Source organism: Lepus europaeus, chromosome 1, assembly GCF_033115175.1.
Source record: "Lepus europaeus isolate LE1 chromosome 1, mLepTim1.pri, whole genome shotgun sequence".
In the NCBI taxonomy this organism is placed as follows: domain Eukaryota; kingdom Metazoa; phylum Chordata; class Mammalia; order Lagomorpha; family Leporidae; genus Lepus; species Lepus europaeus.
In genome coordinates, this window is record NC_084827.1 from 144,169,637 (window position 1) to 144,180,273 (window position 10,637).

Sequence of the window (10,637 nt, forward strand, 5' to 3'; positions counted from 1 at the left end):
CACATGGGGTGTAAGTACACAGTGACTCCTGTTGCTGATTTAACAATTTGACACTCCTGTTCATGGCGTCAGTAATCTCCCTAGGCTCTAGTCATGAGTTGCCAGGGCTATGGAAGCCTTTAGGGTTCGCTGACTTTGATCTTATTCCGATAGGGTCATAGTCAAAGTGGAGGTTCTCTCCTCCCTTCGGAGAAGGGTACCTCCTTCTTTGATGGCCCCGTTCTTTCCACTGGGATCTCACTCACAGAGATCTTTCATTTAGGTCTTTTTTTTTTTTCCATGATACCATGCTCTGATAGGTCTAACAGTCAAAGAGATCACACAAACAAGACAAGTAACTGCTAATACTAACTGATAGAATCAAAAAGGGAGAGAAAGATCCAACATGGGAACCGGGATACACAGCAGACTCATAGAATGGCAGATGTCCTAAACAACACTCTGGCCTCAGAATCAGCCCTCAAGGCATTCGGATCTGGTGGAAGAGCCCATGAGAGTATAGCAGGCATGGAGGGCCAGTGCTGGTTTTCAGATCCACATTCACATTTTTCTGGCAACCCAGGTTCCCTGGTTCTTTGCAGAGCCGCCCTGAGCAGCTGGGCCTTTAAGCCACGCAGGCATCTGTTTCTTCCTCTGCCAAGAACAGGAGGATGTTTGCTCCGTCCGTAGCACTTTCTGAGGTCTCTGGGTGTACCCGGAGATCGAATAGGAATTCGAAATGTTAGGTCACATTCCAGGAAGGAAGGAAGAGTCGTCCGTTCAAATAAGAAAGATAAATGTTCAGGCCTGCAATTTCTGTTTACCCTGTCTGAGACCTTGAATTTATATATTTCAAGACACGAGGTTGTGTAGCAAGATTTTGCTCACCACTGAAAAATGTCAGTTTAAATGTGACAGCTTTAAAAATGAATCAAATAGTTCTTGCGCAGGGGCAGGCTGGGGAGGGGGTTGGGGATGGATTTTCTGGGTCCTGACTGCACCTGCCTTGGTCAGGGTTGGACCGACCACTCTTAACCTTCACTCCGTCCCTCATGTTGCTGTCAGGGTTAAGAAAGCTCAAACAGATTCCTAAGTACATGGCAAACACTCCCAGGCCACTGAAAAGAAACAAAAGAAAGCTAAGAAGTGTTCAGGCCCAATTACATTTTTCATGTTTGCCTGTTTTGCAGACTCGAACATGGGAGCATTTACTAATTGGCATTTTTCACACAGTGATTTCGATCGTGCCAATGTCAGGCTGTCTACATAGCGGTATTACGAGCCTTCCTCTGCTGGAATGGAACCACTGGTGCGACCCGAGAGGTCTGGGTCGTAGTCAGCCATTCTTTTAAAATGTTTGAACCTCCTATAAAATGATTCAAGAGCTACAAGTACTCTAATCTCTCTGCTTAATGTGCAGTAGTCAGAAGAATGGATTCTTCTCATTTAAACATTTCTCTAGTAGAGGTTAAAGCAGCTTAACATCCATGAAGATTAAATAACTTCCAAAAAATCAGCTACACTGGACCACACAGGTCTTCCCCTGAGATGCAGATCCGAAATCCAAATCTCCTTGTTGGGTTCCAAATTACGTTCCACAGTTGCACTTGGCCTGAGGATCTCTGCATACCCCCGCTCTGTCCTGCTGAGCCTGTCTTCAGGGCACTCCAGGCAACAAGGCACAGACAGCTGCTAAATACAGGTCTACAAAAGCCAGCCTCCATGGCGGCCCTGCGACACTTTGGGAGAAGCCGCTAGAAACAGCCTACCTCTTTCAAAGCTCAGTTCAGTTCAGTTCTGCTGGCATCAGAAAGAGGATTCTAATTACATGTTTGCAGGGAAGCAACTTCAAATGAGGTCAATGGGGAAAGTCACCAGGCTAAAAGCAGTTTTTGGTCCAAGTAAGAGACATAGGAATTCTGACTCTCCGAAAGCCTGGGTTTGAACCTCCATTTTGATTTCTCCACAAAGAGTGGGGAATCAGTGGCTTGGTGACACGTGAGAGAGTGGCTGGCCCGTGACTTGCTAGGGAGATGCCTGAATTCCACACCACCTTTGACGAACAGCTGCCTGCCCCCTTGGACCATTTCACTTTGTAGGTGTAGCCACAGCTGCCTACATAGAGTGCCCTCGTGTGTCCAGAGATGGTCTCAACAGATGTCTCAACAGACATTCTAGCGACAGCATCCATGAAATACATAACAGCACCCTTTTCACCATGCTTGTGTCAGAGGGCATACCTGAAATTCAGGCATGAGAGGGACAGGACTCCAGGTTGCCCCCAGGTCCCAAAAAATGAAGCAAAGGGGAGTCAAGTATTCCTCCCAGATGTCTGCAATCAACTATAAAATAGCCAAGGACCAAAAACAAATAAATAAATAACCAAGATGATTCGACTGGCTAATAGGTTGCTCTAGTATTTTCCTAAAATTATGAAGATTTGCTGGTTCCCATGGATTTCTCTTGTTACCTAAGAATTTGAAGCACAACTTTAGTACTATCCTTACAAGTTGTTAGACATTTTTTGCATTCTTTTGCTTTTTTCCAACAAGACATTATAAATCCTAAGAGAGCTTGCTATTTTTAGTTTCAAAGAGCCAGGTCCCCAGTTATTGGAGGCAGATGAGCTAGCACCAGTGTTTAATCTCATTATAGCAACCCCAGAGGCAGGGGCACGCTGCATCCAGCCATTCTTGCTGAAAACTGCACTTCGGCGCTCTCACCACACAACGGTCTTACAAATGCTTTAGGATTCATTTTCAGAGGCCCCTCTGTCTGTGAACTTCACTTCTCCCCACAGCCACGGAGAGCTCCTGGGGCTAACCATTGCCACACATGACTGTCATAAAAAGTACTAAAGAACATGTGTTTATTTGAGAAAGTATATAGATCTCTAGCAAAAAATAAATAAATAAAAAGATTCGGAACCATTATTTCGACAATGACCAAAGAACTTTTATAGAAAATAAGCATAAAAGTGCTTCTTGTCAAAAACAGAAAATTGGGGCTGGTGTTGTGGCTAGCATGCTAAGCCGCCCCTGCAACTACAGCATCTCATATGGGTGCCTGCACAAGTCCTGGCTGCTCCACTTTCGATCCAGCTCCCTGCTAATGGACTGGGAAAAGCAGCAGAAAATGGCCCAAGTGCTTGAGCCCCTGTAGCTATGTAGGAGACCCAGGAGAACTCCTGGCTCCTGGCTTCCCCCTGGCCCAGCCCTGACCATTGCAGCCATTTGGGGAGACTTTCTGTCTCTCCCTCTCTCTATGTAACTCCTTTCAAGTGAATAAGTTAACCTTTAAGCAAACAAACAAAAACCAAAAAGCTATTCTTTTTAGATGGGGACATTTAAGTTTAGATTTAACCATTCCTGGTCTTTTGAAAGAACATACACTTTCTGCTAATTAGCATCATCATAAAACAAGCCAGCCAACAACATCAGCACCCCTCTGCCAATGCCTGCTGCACAGGAGCCATGCACTAAGTGCCGACTGGAAGGGAGAGATAATATGAGCGATCAATTTTGATACCTCCTAAACATTCTGGAGTCTGAATGACTTTTGTAGAAATAATCCAGTAAAATAATCCTAGAGAAAATGGGAAGAGAGAGCAGAGCCACTAAAGTACCCACCGTGCAGGATCTGCTGGCTGTGTGAACTTGGGAGAATTTCCAGCATCCCATTACTGTGGTTTCTCCATGGGTAAAATGGGGCTGGTAACTGTACCTGCCTTCCAGGGTTATTGTAGGGATTGAGTGAGTTTGTATTTGCAAAGCACTTGGAATAATGGTAGCACTTTATGAGTTCCAGGCAGGTGACAATGACCACAGGGTAATCTGATGGGGCAGCTTTATAAAGGTATATGGGCGCTGGCGCCGCGGCTCACTAGGCTAATCCTCTGCCTGCAGCGCCGGGACTCCAGGTTCTAGTCCCGGTTGCTCCTCTTCCAGTCCAGCTCTCTGCTGTGGCCCGGGAGTGCAGTGGAGGATGGCCCAAATGCTTGGGCCCTGTACCCGCATGGGAGACCAGGAGGAAGCACCTGACTCCTGGCTTCGGATCGGTGCAGCGCTGGTCATAGCGGCCATTTGGGGGGTGAACCAACGGAAGGAAGACCTTTCTCTCTGTCTCTTTCACTAACTCTGCCTGTCAAAAAAAAAAAGGTATATGGGGAGGATAGATATATAATAATATAGCAACTAGGGACTGGCTACTAAGGGGCAAGAATTCACATACAGGAATAGCAGATACAGCGAACAGTCACACTAGCAGTGAGGCAGAGTCCCCAAGGAAACAACAAGTTTGGAAGTATCCCACCCCTCCCAAGGCTGAGGCTTGGACCTGAGTAGGGAGAGCAGATTAGCCCACGGAGATGCTGCAGGCTGGGGCCAGCAAGCAGGAGGTCACCCAGGGAGCCCTGGTGAGGACCAAGGAGCTTCCCTCACAGGGGCCCTCCCACTTCCAGGTCACCTGCGTGATGCCACTGGGCTTGCTGGGGACCCAGCTGGCCAGCAGCAGAGCTCGCAGGAAGCCATCTGCAGAGGCACTGTTTCCTGAGAGCAGAGGGCACTGGAAGTCTCGGACCCGGACCGAGCACTGAGGAGCAAGGACACAGGGCCGTGCACAACCAGGAAGAGAAGGCCCTTCCCCCCCTCACCCACCCACGCTGTGCCTCCAGGGACCTCAGGCCAGCTGGCAGAAAAGAGTGCTCTCACAAGCAGGCCAGTGAAGGGCAGGTTCGGGACATGAGAGACTCCATTGGTCCAATTTTCATCATGACAATGAAACTCCTGAGACAGGCGACTTTACACAGGTCTGCAGGTGCAAAGTCTAGGACATCGGCTGATGTCCTTGCCCCAGGCAGAGTCCTGAGGCCACACAGAGGAGCACGTGGCAAGAGACAGCGAGCACGTGTGTGACGGAGTGCATTTGTGTCTGTCTGGTCTTTCTCCGTCTTTGACTCATGGGCTCCACCCTCGTGACCTTATCTAATCTGAATCAATTCTCAAAGGACCCCTCTGTAAGATCATAGATTAAGCTTCCACTGTTTCAGGAACTCACAATGGAGCTGAAATGGCAACACATGAAGTCTTGGCGGGGGGGGGGGGGGGGGGGGGAGGGGGGCACCCAAACCGTATCCAACCCATAGCAATGACTTGATAGGTAGCACACTCAGCAAACACTACAAGGATATTTGATAAATATGACAACTAGCTACACAATGCATAGAAGATTTTACATCCTGTCTAGCTCATCTTTGGAATGGGAACAGGAAATTTCCATAAAGTACGTAGCTGAGGGGTCTGGACTTGGAGTAAGAGGACATGGATGAGGACCCTGGCTTTGCCTCATGCTAGCAGTGAGGCAGCTTACCTAACTCATCTGTGCTTCAGTTTCCCGTATGTAAAATGGGGGGTAGGAACAGTACACCTGTCATGAAGTTAGTCTATTAAATGAGTTAATGTATAAGGTGCTTAGAAGAATGCACCTTAGTTTTTTCTCAGGCAGGTACTTGGTCAGAACAACAAACAAAAATATTTCTAATACTGTCCCTAAACCGGAAATGTGATTGGGTAGATTTTTTTCACTAGCAGACCTGAGACCTCCTTCCTTTCATATGCCCCGCCCCTGCCACCCACGGACTTCCATGGCTCTACTCCTGCCTATGATTGCCAGTTCAACGTTCTGTTACTCATCCACGGCCCGGTTAGGAAAGGCAGCTGTTTGCTCAGGTTAAGTAACTCAACCAGAGCAATGGCTCCCAACTGAGAACAATCCATTTCCCTCCTCCCCAAGACATTTAGGAAAGTTCGAAGATATTTTTGTTACATCTGGGGCACGGATGCTGGCAAACATCCTTTGATGCACAGAACAATCCCAACAATAAAGAATTATCCAATCCAAAAATATCAGTAGTGTCACCATTGAGAACTCGTGGTCTACAGGTGCTATAATTTGAATGTATGCCCCCCCCCAAAAAAAAACACATGCGATGGAGAATTAATCTCCAACTGAACACTGTTAGGGGATGGAGTCTAATGGGAGAGGTGTTTAGGTCACGAGGGCTTCACCCTCAAGAATGGATTAATGCCAATTATAAGAAGGCTTGAGGGGACAGCACTATGGCACAGTGGGTTAAAGCCCTGGCCTGAAGCACTGGCATCTCATATGGGCACCAGTTCTAGTCCCAGCTGCTCCTCTTCTGATCCAGCTCTCTGCTGTGGCCTGGGAAAGCAGCAGAAAATGGCCCAAGTCCTTGGGCCCCTGCACCCATGTGGGAGACCCAGAAGAAGCTCCTGGCTTCGGATCAACACAGCTCCGGCCGTTGCGTCCATCTGGGGAGTGAACCAGCGGATGGAAGACCTCTCTCTTTGTCTCTGCCTCTCTCTGTAACTCTTTCAAATAAAAATAAAATAAATCTTAAAAAAAAAAAAAAGGCTTGAGACATTGACTTTAATCTCTTGCTCTTTCTTGTGCTCACTTGCCCTTCTGTCTTCCACCATGGGATAATGCAACAAAGAAGCCCTCCCCAGATGTGAGTCCTTCAACCTTGGACTTCCCAGCGTCCAGAACTGTAAGACATAGTTTCTGTTCTTTATAAGTCGTTCAGTCCCAGGTGCTATATCACAGCAACACAAAGCAGACTAAGACAAAAGTGTCCAAGGGATTTGGAGAAAGGTAACAGAGATGAAGTAGACAAGCAAACACATGTTGTTCAATTTCTCCAGCTGTGCTGGATGTTTGGCTCAGCATAGGTTACCAATTCCAGAGCACCTAACCCACAGTTGGGTTCCAAATGGATAATTTCTTAAAGTCTTTCAGCTATTAGTGTCATCAATACAGAAACAGTTCTCAGGTCTTCCAAATGAAGAAATGAGGGAATGAATTCTTGAAAGAGCCGCTATGGGAACAGTTATGTTCCAAATTTTGACAAATCTTGGCAGAAGAAACTAGTCCATATCTTTTTCCAGCTTTAGCAAGTACACCACTTTTCTCTTTCCATAATGTGCTCTTTGCTTCAAGCAAGTTTCTCTTCTAAATCCCAGACCCCAGATTCATACCTGGGGCTCAGCAGACTTCCTGAGGTAATGTAGGTTGGGGGCGGGAGTAAGAGAAGCAAATAAGTATGAGAAGAAAATCATAAAATAAAAAGCTGTTAAATAAACAATCGGGCTGCACACTGAATGTTACCATAAAACTCTGTGTGTCTTAGCCACACCTACATCAGAAACCATCTAGCTGGCAGCTGGGAAATGCAGAAGGGCTGTCCGAGGCGACACATGTGAACAAAGACTTCTGGGTAACAATGTAAACCATGCGGATCTCATGTAAACCATGCGGATCTCATGAGGCCGACTGGACTGCAGGGGAGAACGGCCCATAGGAGGCTGCCAACCACATTCCATAAATATGAAGTTCTGGAAGCAGCTGGAATCCAAATATTGTCTTCCTGTTAGCTAGCCGTGCTGTTTTTTCTTGGTCTGTACTACATGCTGGAAATCCTGCAGACAACTGCAGGCGTCAACAAGGAGTCATTCATGCACATCACTGAGCAATCGGCAACTTGTTGCCAGTGTTCAAGGGAGTTTCAGCACTAGGGGAAATGACAGTATTTTCCCTAACTAAGAAGTGCCTAGCTAACTTAGGAATATACAAACATCAATCATTTGAAATTGTTTCATGTGCTATGGAAGGTCTTTCCTTTCATTTTACCAAGTTCACACTTTCTGTTTAGCATCTAACCAACATCCTACCCAGTGTAGATTAAAGGTATTCAGAGGGCTTGCAGGTGCAACGCAGTTGTTTATAAGGCAACCAGCAACCTTGTAGTTGTATAAATGTCACCGGTCTTCCCTTTGCAGAGGCCTTGTGCACATCCAAAATGCCACGTAAAAGCATTTTGTTTTCTACAAATAGTCAAGGTCTGTCGGAACAAGTTCTTAGGTAAAGCCAAATGTGTTTATGTTAATTATTTCTTTAAACATTGAGGTATTGCTGGATACTGGGTTGCTGGGAAGTGAGTCGACATTATTAGCACGTGCCAAGGAGGCAATGGGGTCAGCCTGTGAATGAAAGAGGAAGTGTAGCAGCAAAGGAGGCGCACTGAACACTACTGCTTCTCCCGCCGAGTCAAGAGGCATCAGCCACTGGCCCCTCTGGGGTCCAGTGACGCCTGCCTGGGAGTTACTGTAACAACTGACAAGTTAGTGTTACGGTCATTACTGCCATGACAACTAGCACTTGTGCTCCTTAGCTGTAACCACTGGACCAGCGAAGTTTCACAAGCACCTCTGATCTGACACTAGCAACTCCACAAAGTCAGACATCAACGTCTGCACCCCCTGGAGATTGCTCTCCAGAAATGCTGGGAAACAGCCGGGGTCAGTAGGATACCCTCAGCTGTTCAGAACTTTGCTGAAGTCCACTGCATAGCACGCACTGCAGGTCCAGAAGCAACAAGCCCCTGTCCAGTAGGAGACAGACACGCTGAGTAATCCAACACGTCCTGCTTCCCGGCTCACAAAACCCTCCAACAGGGGCCAGTGTCATGGCACAGCGGGTAAAGCGGCTGCTTGCCACACTGGCGCCAGATGCGCATCGGAAGATGGCCCACATTTGGATTCGTGTCACCCACAGGGGAGACCTGGAGGCGGCTCCTGGCTCCTGACTTCCGCCTGGCCCAGCCCTGGCCATTGTGGTCATCTGGGGGGTGAACCAGCAGATGAAGCTCTCTCTGTCTCCCCTTCTCTCTCTCTAATTCTTTCAAATAATTAATCTTTTAGAAAACCTTCAAATATGAAGCAGATTCACACACTTCTATGTTTACTGCGCCCTCCAGCTTTCTCTTTAGCATAGTGACACTGTAGCAGTCTGCAGAAATCAGATCTTGGTGCTAAAATGGCAAAGTGTGGGATCATTATCGTACAGCCTTAGATTTCTGAACCTCATTTTCTGCACCTGTAAGAGCTGGAAAAGATCACCATGGCTATGTTGTTCTGAAGCTAAGAAGCAAGGAAATAAAAATACATGAAAATACTTTATACACCATAATGTAAGGCAACATAAACGGAAGAAATCCTTTAGTAGGCCCCCATGGGCAGCCTTAGGTACTCCAAAACACAGCCAACCAGTTTTAATCACTGCAAAGCAACTGTCAACACATCTGAAGGGCATGATCAATTCTCTTTTTTATATGAGCAATATTCCACTATCCTACCTGCCAGTGAGAAGTTCTACGTGTCTTTAATCCAATTGCATAAACCTACTTTTCACAGTTTAATTTATAAACCTTTGCTTCCTTTCCTCTTTCTCTCTAGGAAAAAATAATGAGTTATGCTGATTATTAAGCCTTTTATGTTTGCATAGGCTGGTATTAATTGTTTTTTCATGTAAAATTAAATTAATCCCCAAGGAACCATGCCCAAATATTATTCTAGTTACTCAAACATTCCAAAAGGCCTTTGACCTTTGATACCCATAAGAGACAGCCTGTCCCTTCCCCAAGTCAGTAGTTACATGAGACACTCTTCTGAGAAAGGCTAAACAGATTCTCTTTAAAATACTTGATGCAAAAAATGTGGAGGAGCTGACGCTGTGGTGTAGTAGGCTAAGCTCCTGCCTGCAGTGCTAGCATCTCATATGGGCACCTGTCCGAGTCCCAGCTGCCCCTCTTCTATCCAGCTCTCTGCTATGGCCTTGGAAAGCAGCAGAAGATGGCTCAAGTGCTTGGGCCCTGTGTGGAAGACCCCGCGGAAGCTCCTGGTTCCTGGCTTCAGATTGGCCCAGCTCTAGCCATTGCAGCCGTTTAGGGAGTGAGTGAGAAGGATGGAAGAGCTTTCTCTCTGCCTCTCCCTCTCAAATAAAAAAAAAAAAAAATGTGGAAACTGTTGCCTGAATCACCCGCGATTAATCATCGACATGCTTCACTTCTAGTAAACGCCTATTATGTTAAAATATATATTTTATGTTTATTAGTACAGAATTTTCTTATATGAATCAGCAACTCCAGCAATACTCATAATGTTTAGATTGGTGGTTCCAAAATTCACTACGGTCCTTGATTTTTAGTGTGCTCGGATCCTCTTTAACAGCATTTTTCCAAGGTGACTGCATGCTTTATATATTCCACAGGAGAATGTCATTTTTTAAAAAATATTTGTTCATTTGAAAGACAGAGTTACAGACAGAGGCAGAGAGAAAAAGAGAGAGAGGTCTTCCATCCATTGGTTCACTCCTCAAATGGTTGCAACGGCCAGAACAGGGCAGATCCAAAGCCAGGAGCCAGGAGCTTCTTCCAGGTCTCTCACGCCAGTACAGGTGCCCAAAGACTTGGGCTACCTTCAGCTGTTTTCTCAGGCCATAGCAGAGAGCTGGATCAGAAGTGGAGCAGCTAGTACCAGAACCGGCACCCACAGGGGATGCTGGCACTACAGACGGTGGCTTTACCTACTATGCCACAGCTCCAACCCTGAGAATATCATTATTGATCTTCAATTAAATAATGGCTTTTTCTAGTCAAACAAAGCACCTGTTTTAGAAGCTGGCGGTAGACAGTTATCTAAAATTGATTTAATTATTTTATACTAATCTGGACAAAAGTTCTGCAAGCAGAAGGAAATAACCTGTGTGAACTGACAAGCTTCCAACACTAAAGGGCTCCAAGG